Raw genomic sequence first — 17500 nt, 5'->3', positions numbered from 1 at the left:
GGCAGCAGATCTACCCGGCCTCTTCCCAGGCCCCATCTCCCTATATCTTCCTCTCTCTCGTACTCAGTCTCTCTCTCTTCATCTCCCTCCACACACAGACAATTTCTTCTTATTTCAACTCACTCCTCTATTTTTTTCCTCCCCTGGAGAGTACAACAGTCCCTACTCTCTCTGTCCCTCCACACACATTTGCTCACATACAGTCAGTCACACACTGTCCTTATGTAGAGTTAGCCTCCACAGCCCAGTACTATTCATCCACACAGACCTGTCCTTAGGGAGAGTCAGCCTCCACAGCCCAATACTATTCATCCACACACACAGACCTGTCCTTAGGGAGAGTCGGCCTCCACAGCCCAGTACTATTCATCCACACAGACCTGTCCTTATGTAGAGTCAGCCTCCACAGCCCAATACTACTCATCCACACACACAGACCTGTCCTTAGGGAGAGTCAGCCTCCACAGCCCAATACTACTCATCCACACACACAGACCTGTCCTTAGGGAGATTCAGACTCCACAGCCAAATACGATTCATCCACACAGACCTGTCCTTATGTAGAGTCAGCCTCCACAGCCCAATACTACTCATCCACACACACAGGTCTGTCCTTAGGGAGAGTCAGACTCCACAGCCCAATATTATTCATCCACACAGACCTGTCCTTAGGGAGAGTCAGACTCCACAGCCAAATACGATTCATCCACACAGACCTGTCCTTCGGGAGAGTCAGCCTCCACAGCCCAATAGTATTCATCCACACACACAGACCTGTCCTTAGGGAGAGTCAGCCTCCACAGACCAAAACTTTTCATCAACACACAGACCTGTCCTTCAGGCGAGTCAGCCTCCACAGCCCAATACTATTCATCCACACACAGACCTGTCCTTAGGGAGAGTCATCCTCCACAGCCCAATACTATTCATACACACAGACCTGTCCTTAGGGAGAGTCAGCCTCCACAGCCCAATGCTATTCATCCACACAGACCTGTCCTTCGGGAGAGTAAGCCTCCACAGCCCAATGCTATTCATTCACACAGACCTGTCCTTAGGGAGAGTCAGCCTCCACAGCCCAATACTATTCATACACACAGACCTGTCCTTAGGGAGAGTCAGCCTCCACAGCCCAATACTTTTCATCAACACACAGACCTGTCCTTCAGGCGAGTCAGCCTCCACAGCCCAATACTATTCATCCACACACAGACCTGTCCTTAGGGAGAGTCAGCCTCCACAGCCCAATACTATTCATCCACACACAGACCTGTCCTTAGGGAGTCAGCCTCCACAGCCCAATACTATTCATCCACACACACAGACCTGTCCTTAGGGAGAGTCAGCCTCCACAGACCAATGCTATTCATTCACACAGACCTGTCCTTAGGGAGAGTCAGCCTCCACAGCCCAATACTATTCATCCACACAGACCTGTCCTTAGGGAGAGTCAGCCTCCACAGCCCAATGCTATTCATCCACACAGACCTGTCCTTAGGGAGAGTAAGCCTCCACAGCCCAATGCTATTCATTCACACAGACCTGTCCTTAGGGAGAGTCAGCCTCCACAGCACAATACTATTCATCCACACACAGACCTGTTCTTAGGGAGATTCAGCCTCCACAGACCAATACCATTCATCCACACAGACCTGTCCTTAGGGAGAGTCAGCCTCCACAGACCAATACTTTTGATCCACACACAGATCTGTCCTTAGGGAGAGTCAGCCTCCACCGCCCAATACTTTTCATCAACACACAGACCTGTCCTTAGGGAGAGTCAGCCTCCACAGCCCAATACTATTCATCCACACAGACCTGTCCTTAGGGAGAGTCAGCCTCCACAGACCAATAGTTTTCATCCACACACAGACCTGTCCTTCGGGAGAGTCAGCCTCCACAGACCAATAGTTTTCATCCACACACAGACCTGTCCTTAGGGAGAGTCAGCCTCCACAGCCCAATGCTATTCATTCACACAGACCTGTCCTTAGGGAGAGTCAGCCTCCACAGCCCAATGCTATTCATCCACACAGACCTGTCCTTAGGGAGAGTAAGCCTCCACAGCCCAATGCTATTCATTCACACAGACCTGTCCTTAGGGAGAGTCAGCCTCCACAGCCCAATACTACTCATACACACAGACCTGTCCGTAGGGAGAGTCAGCCTCCACAGCCCAATACTATTCATCAACACACAGACCTGTCCTTCAGGAGAGTCAGCCTCCACAGCCCAATACTATTCATCCACACACAGACCTGTCCTTAGGGAGAGTCAGCCTCCACAGACCAATACTATTCATCCACACAGACCTGTCCTTAGGGAGAGTCAGCCTCCACAGACCAATACTATTCATCCACACAGACCTGTCCTTAGGGAGAGTCAGCCTCCAAGAACCAATACTTTTGATCCACACACAGATCTGTCCTTAGGGAGAGTCAGCCTCCACAGCCCAATACTATTCATACACACAGACCTGTCCTTAGGGAGAGTCAGCCTCTACAGCCCAATACTATTCATCCACACAGACCTGTCCTTAGGGAGAGTCAGCCTCCACAGCCCAATATTATTCATCAACACACACAGACCTGGCCTTAGGGAGAGTCAGCCTCCACAGCCCAAAACTATTCATCCACACAGAGACCTGTCCTTATGGAGAGTCAGACTCCACAGCCCAATACTTTTCATCAACACACAGACCTGTCCGTAGGGAGAGTCAGCCTCCACAGCCCAATACTATTCATCCACACACACAGAACTGTCCTTAGGGAGAGTCAGACTCCAGAGCCAAATACGATTCATCCACACAGACCTGTCCTTCGGGAGAGTCAGCCTCCACAGCCCAATACTATTCATCCACACAAACAGACCTGTCCTTAGGGAGAGTCAGCCTCCACAGACCAATACTATTCATCCACATATACCTGTCCTTAGGGAGAGTCAACCTCCACAGCCAAATACTATTCATCAACACAGATCTGTCCTTAGGGAGAGTCAGCCTCCACCGCCCAATACTTTTCATCAACACACAGACATGTCCTTAGAGAGAGTCAGCCTCCACAGCCAAATGCTATTCATCCACACAGACCTGTCCTTAGGGAGAGTCATCCTCCACAGCCCAATGCTATTCATCCACACAGACCTGTCCTTAGGGAGAGTAAGCCTCCACAGCCCAATGCTATTCATTCACACAGACCTGTCCTTAGGGAGAGTCAGCCTCCACAGCCCAATGCTATTCATTCACACAGACCTGTCCTTAGGGGGAGTCAGCCTCCACAGCCCAATACTATTCATCCACACACAGACCTGTTCTTAGGGAGAGTCAGCCTCCACAGCCCAATACTATTCATACACACAGACCTGTCTTTAGGGAGAGTCAGCCTCCACAGCCCAATACTTTTCATCAACACACAGACCTGTCCTTCAGGCGAGTCAGCCTCCACAGCCCAATACTATTCATCCACACAGACCTGTCCTTAGGGAGAGTCAGCCTCCACAGCCCAATGCTATTCATCCACACAGACCTGTGCTTAGGGAGAGTCAGCCTCCACAGCCCAAAACTACTCATCCACACAAAGACCTGTCCTTAGGGAGAGTCAGCCTCCACAGCCCAATACTATTCATACACACAGATCTGTCCTTAGGGAGAGTCAGCCTCCACCGCCCAATACTTTTCATCAACACACAGACATGTCCTTAGAGAGATTCAGCCTCCAAAGCCCAATACTATTCATCAACACACAGACCTGTCCTTCAGGAGAGTCAGCCTCCACAGCCCAATACTATTCATACACACAGACCTGTCCTTAGGGAGAGTCAGCCTCCACAGACCAATGCTATTCTTTCACACAGACCTGTCCTTAGGGAGAGTCAGCCTCCACAGCCCAATACTATTCATCCACACAGACCTGTCCTTAGGGAGAGTCAGCCTCCACAGCCCAATGCTATTCATCCACACAGACCTGTCCTTAGGGAGAGTAAGCCTCCACAGCCCAATGCTATTCATTCACACAGACCTGTCCTTAGGGGCGAGTCAGCCTCCACAGCCCAATACTATTCATCCACACACAGACCTGTTCTTAGGGAGATTCAGCCTCCAAAGCCCAATACTATTCATCCACACAGACCTGTCCTTAGGGAGAGTCAGCCTCCACAGCCCAATACTATTCATTCACACAGACCTGTCCTTAGGGAGAGTCAGCCTCCACAGCCCAATACTATTCATTCACACAGACCTGTCCTTAGGGAGAGTCAGCCTCCACAGCCCAATACTATTCATTCACACAGACCTGTCCTTAGGGAGAGTCAGCCTCCACAGCCCAATACTATTCATTCACACAGACCTGTCCTTAGGGAGAGTCAGCCTCCACAGCCCAATACTATTCATCCACACAGACCTGTCCTTAGGGAGAGTCAGCCTCCACAGCCCAATAATTTTCATCAACACACAGACCTGTCCTTCAGGAGAGTCAACCTCCACAGCCCAATACTATTCATCCACACACAGACCTGTCCTTAGGGAGAGTCATCCTCCACAGCCCAATACTATTCATACACACAGACCTGTCCTTAGGGAGAGTCAGCCTCCACAGCCCAATACTATTCATCCACACACAGACCTGTCCTTAGGGAGAGTCAGCCTCCACAGCCCAATACTATTCATCCACACACAGACCTGTTCTTAGGGAGATTCAGCCTCCAAAGCCCAATACTATTCATCCACACAGACCTGTCCTTAGGGAGAGTCAGCCTCCACAGCCCAATACTATTCATTCACACAGACCTGTCCTTAGGGAGAGTCAGCCTCCACAGCCCAATACTATTCATTCACACAGACCTGTCCTTAGGGAGAGTCAGCCTCCACAGCCCAATACTATTCATTCACACAGACCTGTCCTTAGGGAGAGTCAGCCTCCACAGCCCAATACTATTCATTCACACAGACCTGTCCTTAGGGAGAGTCAGCCTCCACAGCCCAATACTATTCATCCACACAGACCTGTCCTTAGGGAGAGTCAGCCTCCACAGCCCAATAATTTTCATCAACACACAGACCTGTCCTTCAGGAGAGTCAACCTCCACAGCCCAATACTATTCATCCACACACAGACCTGTCCTTAGGGAGAGTCATCCTCCACAGCCCAATACTATTCATACACACAGACCTGTCCTTAGGGAGAGTCAGCCTCCACAGCCCAATACTATTCATCCACACACAGACCTGTCCTTAGGGAGAGTCAGCCTCCACCGCCCAATACTTTTCATCAACACACAGACCTGTCCTTAGGGAGTCAGCCTCCACAGCCCAATACTATTCATCCACACATACAGACCTGTCCTTAGGGAGAGTCAGCCTCCACAGACCAATACTATTCATCCACACAGACCTGTCCTTAGGGAGAGTCAGCCTCCACAGCCCAAAACTACTCATCCACACAAAGACCTGTCCTTAGGGAGAGTCAGCCTCCACAGCCCAATACTATTCATCCACACAGACCTGTCCTTAGGGAGAGTCAGCCTCCACAGCCCAATGCTATTCATCCACACAAACAGACCTGACCTTCGGGAGAGTCAGCCTCCACAGCCCAATACTATTCTTCCACATATACCTGTCCTTAGGGAGAGTCAACCTCCACAGCCCAATACTATTCATCAACACAGATCTGTCCTTAGGGAGAGTCAGCCTCCACCGCCCAATAATTTTCATCAACACACAGACATGTCCTTAGAGAGAGTCAGCCTCCACAGCCAAATGCTATTCATCCACACATACCTGTCCTTAGGGAGAGTAAGCCTCCACAGCCCAATGCTATTCATTCACACAGACCTGTCCTTAGGGAGAGTCAGCCTCCACAGCCAAAAACTATTCATCCACACAGACCTGTCCTTAGGGAGAGTCAGCCTCCACAGCCCAATACTATTCATTCACACAGACCTGTCCTTAGGGAGAGTCAGCCTCCACCGCACAATACTTTTCATCCACACAGACCTGTCCTTAGGGAGAGTCAGCCTCCACAGCCCAATACTATTCATCCACACAGAGACCTGTCCTTAGGGAGAGTCAGCCTCCTCAGCCCAATACTATTCATCCACACACACAGACCTGTCCTTAGGGAGTCAGCCTCCACATCCCAATACTATTCATCAACACACAGACCTGTCCTTAGGGAGTCAGCCTCTACAGCCCAATACTATTTATCCACACACAGACCTGTCCTTAGGGAGTGTCAGACTCCACAGCCCAATACTATTCATCCACACAGACCTGTCCTTAGGGAGTCAGCCTCCACAGCCCAATACTATTCATCAACACACAGACCTGTCCTTAGGGAGTCAGCCTCCACAGCCCAATACTATTCATCAACACACAGACCTGTCCTTAGGGAGTCAGCCTCCACAGACCAATACTATTCATCCACACACACAGACCTGTCCTTAGGGAGTCAGCCTCCACAGACCAATACTATTCATCCACACACACAGACCTGTCCTTAGGGAGTCAGCCTCCACAGCCCAATACTATTTATCCACACACAGACCTGTCCTTAGGAAGAGTCAGACTCCACAGCCCAATACTATTCATCCACACAGACCTGTCCTTAGGGAGTCAGCCTCCACAGCCCAATACTATTCATCAACACACAGACCTGTCCTTAGGGAGTCAGCCTCCACAGCCCAATACTATTCATCCACACAGAGACCTGTCCTTAGGGAGTCAGCCTCCACAGCCCAATACTATTTATCCACACACAGACCTGTCCTTAGGGAGAGTCAGACTCCACAGACCAATACTATTTATCAACACACAGACCTGTCCTTAGGGAGAGTCAGACTCCACAGCCCAATACTATCCATCAACACACAGACCTGTCCTTAGGGAGTCAGCCTCCACAGCCCAATACTATTCATCCACACAGAGACCTGTCCTTCGGGAGAGTCAGAGGAGAGACCTGGGAGGAGTCACAGTCACCGCCTCTGCCATTTCAAATCACATTCTAACACACACCATTCAACAAATCAAGCTTGATTCATTGAACCAGGTGTGTTAGTGCTGTGGTAGAACAAAAGCCTGCACACACACACTGTGGTTCCCCAAGACCAGGGTTGAAGAACACTGTTAAATCATCAGTAGGACCCCCTGCAGAGTGGCAGTGAGGGAGCATGTGTCAATCAGTGAAATGGATCAATTAGCTCAGTGTGTTAGATGCTAAGTACAGTCAGGTGTGCTGCATGGCTGGAAAAACACACTGCTTCTGGAACTCCAGCACCAGGGATGCCTAGCTAGCCTTGTTATATATGTAGATTATGTATATTCTGTATGGTTTAGTAGGTTGCTATGCAATTACAACACAGGGGCCTGAAAAATCCCCTCAACCCCTTTTTTTGAATGAGGGAACATCTCTGAAGACATAAATTGAATGAGGACTTCAAAGAGGTGCTGTGCAGTGAACAAAACAATTATCCCCCGTCTGAGGACCACAAAGGACCTGGCAGCACTGCTAATCAGCATGAGTCCACCGCAGTCAAGGACTGCACACACACACACACACACACACACACACACACACACACACACACACACACACACACACACACACACACACACACACACACACACACACACACACACACACACACACACACACACACACACACACACACACACACACACACACACAGGCACGTACACAAAGACACACAGACACACAGACACACACAAACACAGCAGTTCTTAGGGCTGGTGGGAGAGTTCATTCAACCTAGTAGAGTGTGTTTTAATCAGAAGGTAGACAGATAACATGCAGGTAGTCATAATGATGTCACAACAACACCAAGGTGCTATCCCTAGCAACTTTACCGCCACATAGTTACAGCACTATCATCCTTGTTAGTCACATAGTTACAGCACTATCATCCTTGTTAGTCACATAGTCACAACGCTATCATCCTTGTTAGTCACATAGTTACAACGCTATCATCCTTGTTAGTCACATAGTTACAGCACTATCATCCTTGTTAGTCACATAGTTACAACGCTATCATCCTTGTTAGTCACATAGTTACAACGCTATCATCCTTGTTAGTCACATAGTTACAACACTATCATCCTTGTTAGTCACATAGTTACAATGCTATCATCCTTGTTAGCCACATAGTTACAATGCTATCATCCTTGTTAGTCACATAGTTACAATACTATCATCCTTGTTAGTCACATAGTTACAACACTATCATCCTTGTTAGTCACATAGTTACAACACTATCATCCTTGTTAGCCACATAGTTACAACACTATCATCCTTGTTAGTCACATAGTTACAACACTATCATCCTTGTTAGTCACATAGTTACAACACTATCATCCTTGTTAGTCACATAGTTACAACACTATCATCCTTGTTAGCCACATAGTTACCATACTATCATCCTTGTTAGTCACATAGTTACAACACTATCATCCTTGTTAGTCACATAGTTACAATGCTATCATCCTTGTTAGTCACATAGTTACAATACTATCATCCTTGTTAGTCACATAGTTACAACACTATCATCCTTGTTAGTCACATAGTTACAACACTATCATCCTTGTTAGTCACATAGTTACAACACTATCATCCTTGTTAGTCACATAGTTACAACACTATCATCCTTGTTAGTCACATAGTTACAACACTATCATCCTTGTTAGTCACATAGTTACAATACTATCATCCTTGTTAGTCACATAGTTACAATACTATCATCCTTGTTAGTCACATAGTTACAACACTATCATCCTTGTTAGTCACATAGTTACAACACTATCATCCTTGTTAGTCACATAGTTACAACACTATCATCCTTGTTAGTCACATAGTTACAACACTATCATCCTTGTTAGTCACATAGTTACAACACTATCATCCTTGTTAGCCACATAGTTACAATGCTATCATCCTTGTTAGTCACATAGTTACAACACTATCATCCTTGTTAGTCACATAGTTACAACACTATCATCCTTGTTAGTCACATAGTTACAATACTATCATCCTTGTTAGTCACATAGTTACAGCACTATCATCCTTGTTAGTCACATAGTTACAACACTATCATCCTTGTTAGTCACATAGTTACAATGCTATCATCCTTGTTAGTCACATAGTTACAACACTATCATCCTTGTTAGTCACATAGTTACAATACTATCATCCTTGTTAGTCACATAGTTACAACACTATCATCCTTGTTAGTCACATAGTTACAATACTATCATCCTTGTTAGTCACATAGTTACAGCACTATCATCCTTGTTAGTCACATAGTTACAACGCTATCATCCTTGTTAGCCACATAGTTACAACGCTATCATCCTTGTTAGCCACATAGTTACAATGCTATCATCCTTGTTAGTCACATAGTTACAGCACTATCATCCTTGTTAGTCACATAGTTACAGCACTATCATCCTTGTTAGCCACATAGTTACAATGCTATCATCCTTGTTAGTCACATAGTTACAGCACTATCATCCTTGTTAGTCACATAGTTACAACACTATCATCCTTGTTAGTCACATAGTTACAACGCTATCATCCTTGTTAGTCACATAGTTACAACGCTATCATCCTTGTTAGTCACATAGTTACAACGCTATCATCCTTGTTAGTCACATAGTTACAACGCTATCATCCTTGTTAGTCACATAGTTACAACGCTATCATCCTTGTTAGTCACATAGTTACAACATTATCATCCTTGTTAGTCACATAGTTACAACGCTATCATCCTTGTTAGTCACATAGTTACAACGCTATCATCCTTGTTAGTCACATAGTTACAATACTATCATCCTTGTTAGTCACATAGTTACAACACTATCATCCTTGTTAGTCACATAGTTACAACACTATCATCCTTGTTAGTCACATAGTTACAACACTATCATCCTTGTTAGTCACATAGTTACAATACTATCATCCTTGTTAGTCACATAGTTACAACACTATCATCCTTGTTAGTCACATAGTTACAATGCTATCATCCTTGTTAGTCACATAGTTACAACGCTATCATCCTTGTTAGTCACATAGTTACAATACTATCATCCTTGTTAGTCACATAGTTACAATGCTATCATCCTTGTTAGTCACATAGGGGTACTGTTACCCACTGTATCATAACCTATTTGTGTGTGTCAACATCTTGGGTTATGGGTTCTTATTGGTTCTAATATAACGGTTGTTTGAAGTGGCATCCAATGGTTAACTCCCACAGGACATGTTTTAGTGAACTGAAGTTCCTCTAGAATACTGACAGACAGGACAGGTTATTGGAGAGCAGCTTTAATAAACATCCAGTATCCACAGAACCCTTAGTGGATTGGCAGGTCAAATGTCATCTGTCAGCTGATTCATTTCATGGTTAAGATGATAGTGATAAAAGAGGGCAGTCTATGTCTGCTCCGTTTTACTGCGGTAGTTTCAGGACGAAGACTAGCTCCACCTTCCTATTTATTTGGGAGGAGGTCTGCAGATAGACTTCTCCTAAAGCTTATAACAGGATCAGTACAACAGACAGCGGGGAATAGAGACTGCAAGAGGTTAGACATCTTAAATAATTGTCATCCTTTCACGTGTACTGCTGTTTTCAGTGTTGATACTGAACACATATTAACACAATATTAATTCAGATCAGAGATAGTTAAGGAAAGGAAGATAACGTTTGACCTCAGGAAATCCCATTGTTAGGTTTTCTCCCTACTCAATCTGGTATCCCTATTAGGGCCATATGGCCATCTCCTTTCCAGCCAGCCATGTTGCTGCCATATTGTTTTTATTTAACCTTTATTTAACCAGGCAAGTCAGTTAAAACCTGTTGAGGACAGAGGGCGCTGTTTTCACTTTGGGGGAAAATCGTGCCCAATTTAAACGGCCTCGTACTCAATTCTTGCTCGTACGATATGCATATTATTATTACTATTGGATAGAAAACACTCTCTAGTTTCTAAAACCGTTTGAATTATATCTGTGAGTAAAACAGAACTCATTTTGCAGCAAACTTCCTGATCAGGAAGTGGAAAATCTGAAAACGATGCTCTGTTCTAGGGCCTGCCTATAAATGGGCTTGATACGTATAAGTATACATGCACGTCATACACCTTCCACTAGATGTCAATAGGCAGTGAGAGAAGAAATGGAGTGTTTATCTTGGTCTGAGGTGGAATAAAAGCTCTTGGCATGACGTGTCACCCATTTCCTGTTTTCTGGAAAGCGCGAGAAGGAGCCTGGGATTGCCTTCTGGAAAGCTGTCGTTATAGACCACTAATATCTCCGGCTTTGATTTTATTTGATAAATGTGACAATATCATCGTAAAGTATGTTTTTTCAATATAGTTTTATTAGATTATTGAATTTTTTTCGGGACGTTAGGCGTGTTGCGTTGTGTGCCTTTGTTCAGGAAGGAGAGCTTCGCGCTACTTTGATAGCTTTCTGTGCTAATTGACTGGAGAAGAGGACGTTCTAAAACCAAACAACGATTGTTCACGACAAAGGACCCCTTGTACAACATTCTGATGGAAGATCGTCAAAAGTAGGACCCATTTTATGATGCTATTTCATATATCTGTCGAACATGTGTACTATTAGGTAGCGCCCAGATTTTGGGCACGCTCTCGCTATAACATAAGCTGGATGTCGTAATGAAGTTATTTTTAGAATTCTAACACGGCGATTGCATTAAGAACTAGTGTATCTATCATTTCCTATACAACATGTAATTTTTAGTCATGTTTATGAATAGTTATTTGGTCAGAATAGGTGAGTTTTAGAAAAATATCTGCACATTCTGGAAAAAAGATGCTACGTTAGCACAATGTATAACCACTGATTTCAGCTCTAAATATGCACATTTTCGAACAAAACATAAGTGTATGTATAACCTGATGTAATAGGACTGTCATCTGATGAAGGTTTATGAAGGTTAGTGAAAATTAATATATTTTGCTGGTTTATTCGCTATCGCTAACGTGCCTATTGCTATCGCTAACGTGCCTTGATGAATGAATGCGGTAGTGTGGTAGGCTATTGTAGTAAGCTAATATAATGCTATATTGTGTTTTCGCTGTAAAACACTTAAAAAATCTGAAATATTGGCTGGATTGTTTGTCTTTAATTTGCTGTACACCATCGATTTTTCAGAAATGTTTTATGACGAGTATTTAGGTATTTCACGTTGGTCTCTATAATTACTCTGGCTGCTTCGGTGCTATTTTTGACGGTAGCTGTGATGGTAGCTGCAATGTAAAACTGATTTATACCTCAAATATGCACATTTTTCGAACAAAACATAGATTTATTGTGTAACATGTTATAGGACTGTCATCTGATGAAGTTGTTTCTTGGTTAGTTTGGTTGGATCTTGGTTAGTTATGTTGGTTTTGTGCATGCTACCTGTGCTGTGAAAAATGTCTGTCCTTTTTTGTATTTGGTGGGGGGCTAACATAAATATACGTGGTGTTTTCGCTGTAAAACATTTTAAAAATCGGACATGTTGGCTGGATTCACAAGATGTGTATCTTTCATTTGCTGTATTGGACTTGTTAATGTGTGAAAGTTAAATATTTCAAAAAAATATTTTTTGAATTTCGCGCTCTGCCTTTTCAGTGGAATGTGGGAGGAGTTCCGCTAGCGGAACCCCGGAGCCAGACAGGTTAAGAACAAATTCTTATTTACAATGACGGCCTACCAAAAGGCCTCCTGCGGGGACGGGGACATGGGATTTAAAAAATAATATAAATACAATATAAATATAGGACAAAACACAAATCACAACAAGAGAGACAACACAACACTACATAAAGAAAGACCTAAGACAACAACATAGCAAGGCAGCAACACATGACAACACAACATGGTAGCAACACAACATGGTATCAGCACCATACACGGTACAAACATTATTGGGCACAGACAATGGCTTCCCCCTACAGATGTAGGATCTTAATTTGATCACCCTGCTGCAGGAGAACTTGTAGTGTATTTGAGGTTTAAAAAGGCTTCTGAAGTTTGTAATTTCCACTTAGAAATGTCAGACTTGATTTTGGCTTATGAAAAATGTATCAACCCCTACACAAATGGCCATCCACATAATAATTCACATCTTGTTGCTGCAGGATTATTTTCCGGCTGTAGCAAACTGGTTCAAATTAAGATCCTACATCTGTACCTCGGCATTGGGCAGCCATGTTGGTGCCGTATGGCGTCCCCCTTCCTGGGCACTGGCCAGCCATGTTGGTGCCGTATGGCTTCCCCCTTCCTGGGCACTGGCCAGCCATGTTCGTGCCGTATGGCTTCCCCCTTCCTGGGCATTGGGCAGCCATGTTGGTGCCGTATGGCGTCCCCCTTCCTGGGCACTGGCCAGCCATGTTGGTGCCATATGGTTATCATGGCCTGACCTCGTACCTGGAGTCAGCTTTGTTTCTATTCTGGCTCCTTCCTTACATAACACAGCAAACTCACTGTGACCAATATGCAAACGCAATATGAAGAACAATGGTGGTGGTTCTGATGTACGTCCTGACCTGTTAGAGCATGGTGCTAGCAACCCCAGAGTTAGAGGTTTGATTCCCGCATGGGCCACATATATACTAACTAACCATGATATTATATTATTATTATTATTATCATATATACTACATATTCATGTAATGATCATATTATTATATACTACATATTCATGTAATGATCATATTATTATATACTACATATCCATGTTATTATCATATACTACATATTCATGTAATGATCATATTATCATATACTACATATTTATGTAATGATCATATTATTATATACTACATATCCATGTTATTATCATATTATTATATACTACATATTCATGTTATTATCATATAGTATATACTACATATTCATGTTATTATCATATTATATACTACATATCCATGTTATTATCATATTATTATATACTACATATTCATGTTATTATCATATTATTATATACTACATATTAATGTTATTATCATATTATTATATACTACATATTCATGTTATCATATTATTATATACTACATATTCATGTTATTATCATACTATTATATACTACATATTCATGTTTTCATATTATTATATACTACATATCCATGTAATTATCATATTATTATATACTACATATCCATGCTATTATCATATTATTATATACTACATATTCATGTTATTATCATATTATCATATACTACATATTCATGTTATTATCATATTATTATATACTACATATTCATGTTATTATCATATTATTATATACTGCATATCCATGTTATTATCATATCAACAGGTGTTTGAAAGGGAGTGAACCATGGGGGGGGGGGTAGGTTGCTGGGAATTGTGGGTGACCACTCCATATGAGGGTGAGACAGTGAGGGCTAAGGACATGACATCACTAAGTCCACTCACTCCCCACTGTGAGCATTGGAATGTACCTCAGGGCGGGGGGAGGGCATCCTCTCAATATAAACAGCTTCACAGTCTAGAGCCCAAAACCCAATAACTCCAGCAAAACAGTCCAACATCTGGTCACTAATCGGATTAACTGTGTGGTAACGCTTAATGTGGGATTACAGGATAACATGTACGTCCTGACAGGTCAAGGACCAGAGAGGAGGACCAGAGGGATGAGCTAGAATCTAGGTGATATTATTATTACAGGACAACATGTACGTCCTGACAGGTCAAGGACCAGAGAGGAGGACCAGAGGGATGAGCTAGAATCTAGGTGATATTATTATTAATGATTTTTTTGTTTATTTTTTAACTGGAAATGATCAATTATTATCATTAATAATGGTAATGATTGTCATGTGTGTTTGTGGATTGTCAATGGCAATTACCAACTCCGAGAACATGGTTTCTACAGCTTTATATGATTACTCTATGTCCCCATGGTAAAATGTAGTTTCTGATTACAGTGTAATTGATGTCTAATGTGTATAACGTGTATAATTAGCAATGAGGACAAGGCATTAGAATGGTATTTTCTTGGAGAACACATAACATCAACAAACTTCCAATTACCCTGGCAACGACCTCCCACCTACCTCCCCTTCAACACTGCGTGTCACTGGCTAACGTGTTCACCTGTGACCTTTAGCTCATGTCAAAGGTGACAAAGGAAGGAGACACGTCTCTCTCTCTCACACACACACACACACACACACACACACACACACACACACACACACACACACACACACACACACACACACACACACACACACACACACACACACACACACACACACACACACACACACACACACACACACACACAGGGAGAGAGGGAGGGAGATAATTTAGCAATGACATCAGCAGGGTTGGGGTCAATTTGAATTAAAGTCACTCAACTCAGGAAGTGACTTAAATGTTTTTATTTCAGTTTACTTCCTGAATTGACTGACTTCAATTAGAGTTAACCCAATCACTGGAGAGATATGGAGGATTGAGTAAGAGAGCCATGAAAAAGGGAATGAGAAAGAGAGAGAGAGAAGAGAAGAGGAGTGAGTGTGAGGAAGGGAACCCTCTGTGTGGGCGTTATCATCTGGTAATGGCTGAATAAGAAAGGAGAGAGAGAGTCAAGGCTGAATAAGAAAGGAGAGAGAGAGTCAAGGCTGAATAGGAAAGGAGAGAGAGAGTCAAGGCTGAATAAGAAAGGAGAGAGAGAGTCAAGGCTGAATAAGAAAGGAGAGAGAGAGTCAAGGCTGAATAAGAAAGGAGAGAGAGAGTCAAGGCTGAATAAGAAAGGAGAGAGAGAGTCAAGGCTGAATAAGAAAGGAGAGAGAGAGAGTCAAGGCTGAATAAGAAAGGAGAGAGAGAGTCAAGGCTGAATAAGAAAGGAGAGAGAGAGAGTCAAGGCTGAATAAGAAAGGAGAGAGAGAGTCAAGGCTGAATAAGAAAGGAGAGAGAGAGTCAAGGCTGAATAAGAAAGGAGAGAGAGAGTCAAGGCTGAATAAGAAAGGAGAGAGAGAGTCAAGGCTGAATAAGAAAGGAGAGAGAGAGTCAAGGCTGAATAAGAAAGGAGAGAGAGAGAGTCAAGGCTGAATAAGAAAGGAGAGAGAGAGTCAAGGCTGAATAAGAAAGGAGAGAGAGAGAGTCAAGGCTGAATAAGAAAGGAGAGAGAGAGTCAAGGCTGAATAAGAAAGGAGAGAGAGAGTCAAGGCTGAATAAGAAAGGAGAGAGTCAAGGCTGAATAAGAAAGGAGAGAGAGAGTCAAGGCTGAATAAGAAAGGAGAGAGATAGTCAAGGCTGAATAAGAAAGGAGAGAGAGAGTCAAAGCTGAATAAGAAAGGAGAGAGAGAGAGTCAAGGCTGAATAAGAAAGGAGAGAGAGAGTCAAGGCTGAATAAGAAAGGAGAGAGAGAGTCAAGGCTGAATAAGAAAGGAGAGAGAGAGTTAAGGACAAGCGTGAGGACAAGAGAGGGAAAGAGAGAAAGAGAGAGGGCGAGAGAGAGAGAAAGAGAGAGGAGCAAGAGAGAGAAAGAGAGAGAGGGGAGCGAGAAAGAGACATACAAGGCCTTGTCATCTTCACTTGTAGCCTCTATTTAATGTCACCTAGGATGCAGGAGAAACCTCTCCTTCTCAAGATAAAGGCCTGTGGGAGGTGTGTGTGTGTGTGTGTGTGTGTGTGTGTGTGTGTGTGTGTGTGTGTGTGTGTGTGTGTGTGTGTGTGTGTGTGTGTGTGTGTGTGTGTGTGTGTGTGTGTGTGTGTGTGTGTGTGTGTGTGTGTGTGTGTGTGTGTGTGTGTGTGTGGTAGAGTGTGCGTTTGGGTTTTGTTGGGATCAAACACTGAACACAAAACCAATAGATAGCCAACAGGTCAGTGAATAAAAGACATTGTGCTTCTCAAACTTATTGGCTTAGGGTATAACTCAGGGGTGTCAAACTCATTCCATGGAGGGCCTAGAGTCTGCAGGTTTTAGTTTTATCCATTGAATTAAGACCAAGACAACCAGGTGACGGGAGTTCCTTACTAATCAGTGACCTTAATTCACCAATCAAGTACAAGGGAGGAGCGAAAACACGAAGACACTCAGCCCTCCGTGGAATGAGTGTGACACGTGGTTTAACCAGCGAATGTCATTAATTGACCAAGTTACTATGGGAGACAGAGGATGTTTTCTGACCAATAGAAAGAGTTCCCTGAAGGTTTTCAGAAGGTTACATCCTAACATTACAAACAGTGGCCAAATGTTTATCTAAGCCGTAAAGGTCAATGATGAATAAGAGAGAAAATGTCCTTGAAGTTCCCAGGCGGTGTATCCACAGTAGCAACCTTTAATACAATGAATGTTCTGGAAAATGTCCAATATAAAACCGCTCTAAGAAAACTACACTCAACTATAGCCCTGAGATCATTTTGCAGCCATTTTACAAATATTCTGGAGTATGTTCTTCGACCCTGTTACGTCCGTTGTTGGAATGAGACCAAGGTGCAGCGTGGTAGGCGAA

The 17500-nt window shown here is 43.7% G+C and overlaps 1 pseudogene; it reads right to left on the bottom strand.

Moving 5' to 3' along the window:
- The window catches only part of LOC139567223 (small conductance calcium-activated potassium channel protein 3-like), a 61572-nt pseudogene that overhangs the window by 5365 nt on the left and 38707 nt on the right, over positions 1-17500 (bottom strand).

Source organism: Salvelinus alpinus, unplaced genomic scaffold (genome assembly GCF_045679555.1).
Source record: "Salvelinus alpinus unplaced genomic scaffold, SLU_Salpinus.1 scaffold_82, whole genome shotgun sequence".
In the NCBI taxonomy this organism is placed as follows: domain Eukaryota; kingdom Metazoa; phylum Chordata; class Actinopteri; order Salmoniformes; family Salmonidae; genus Salvelinus; species Salvelinus alpinus.
This window is presented reverse-complemented; position numbering and strand designations above follow the sequence as displayed.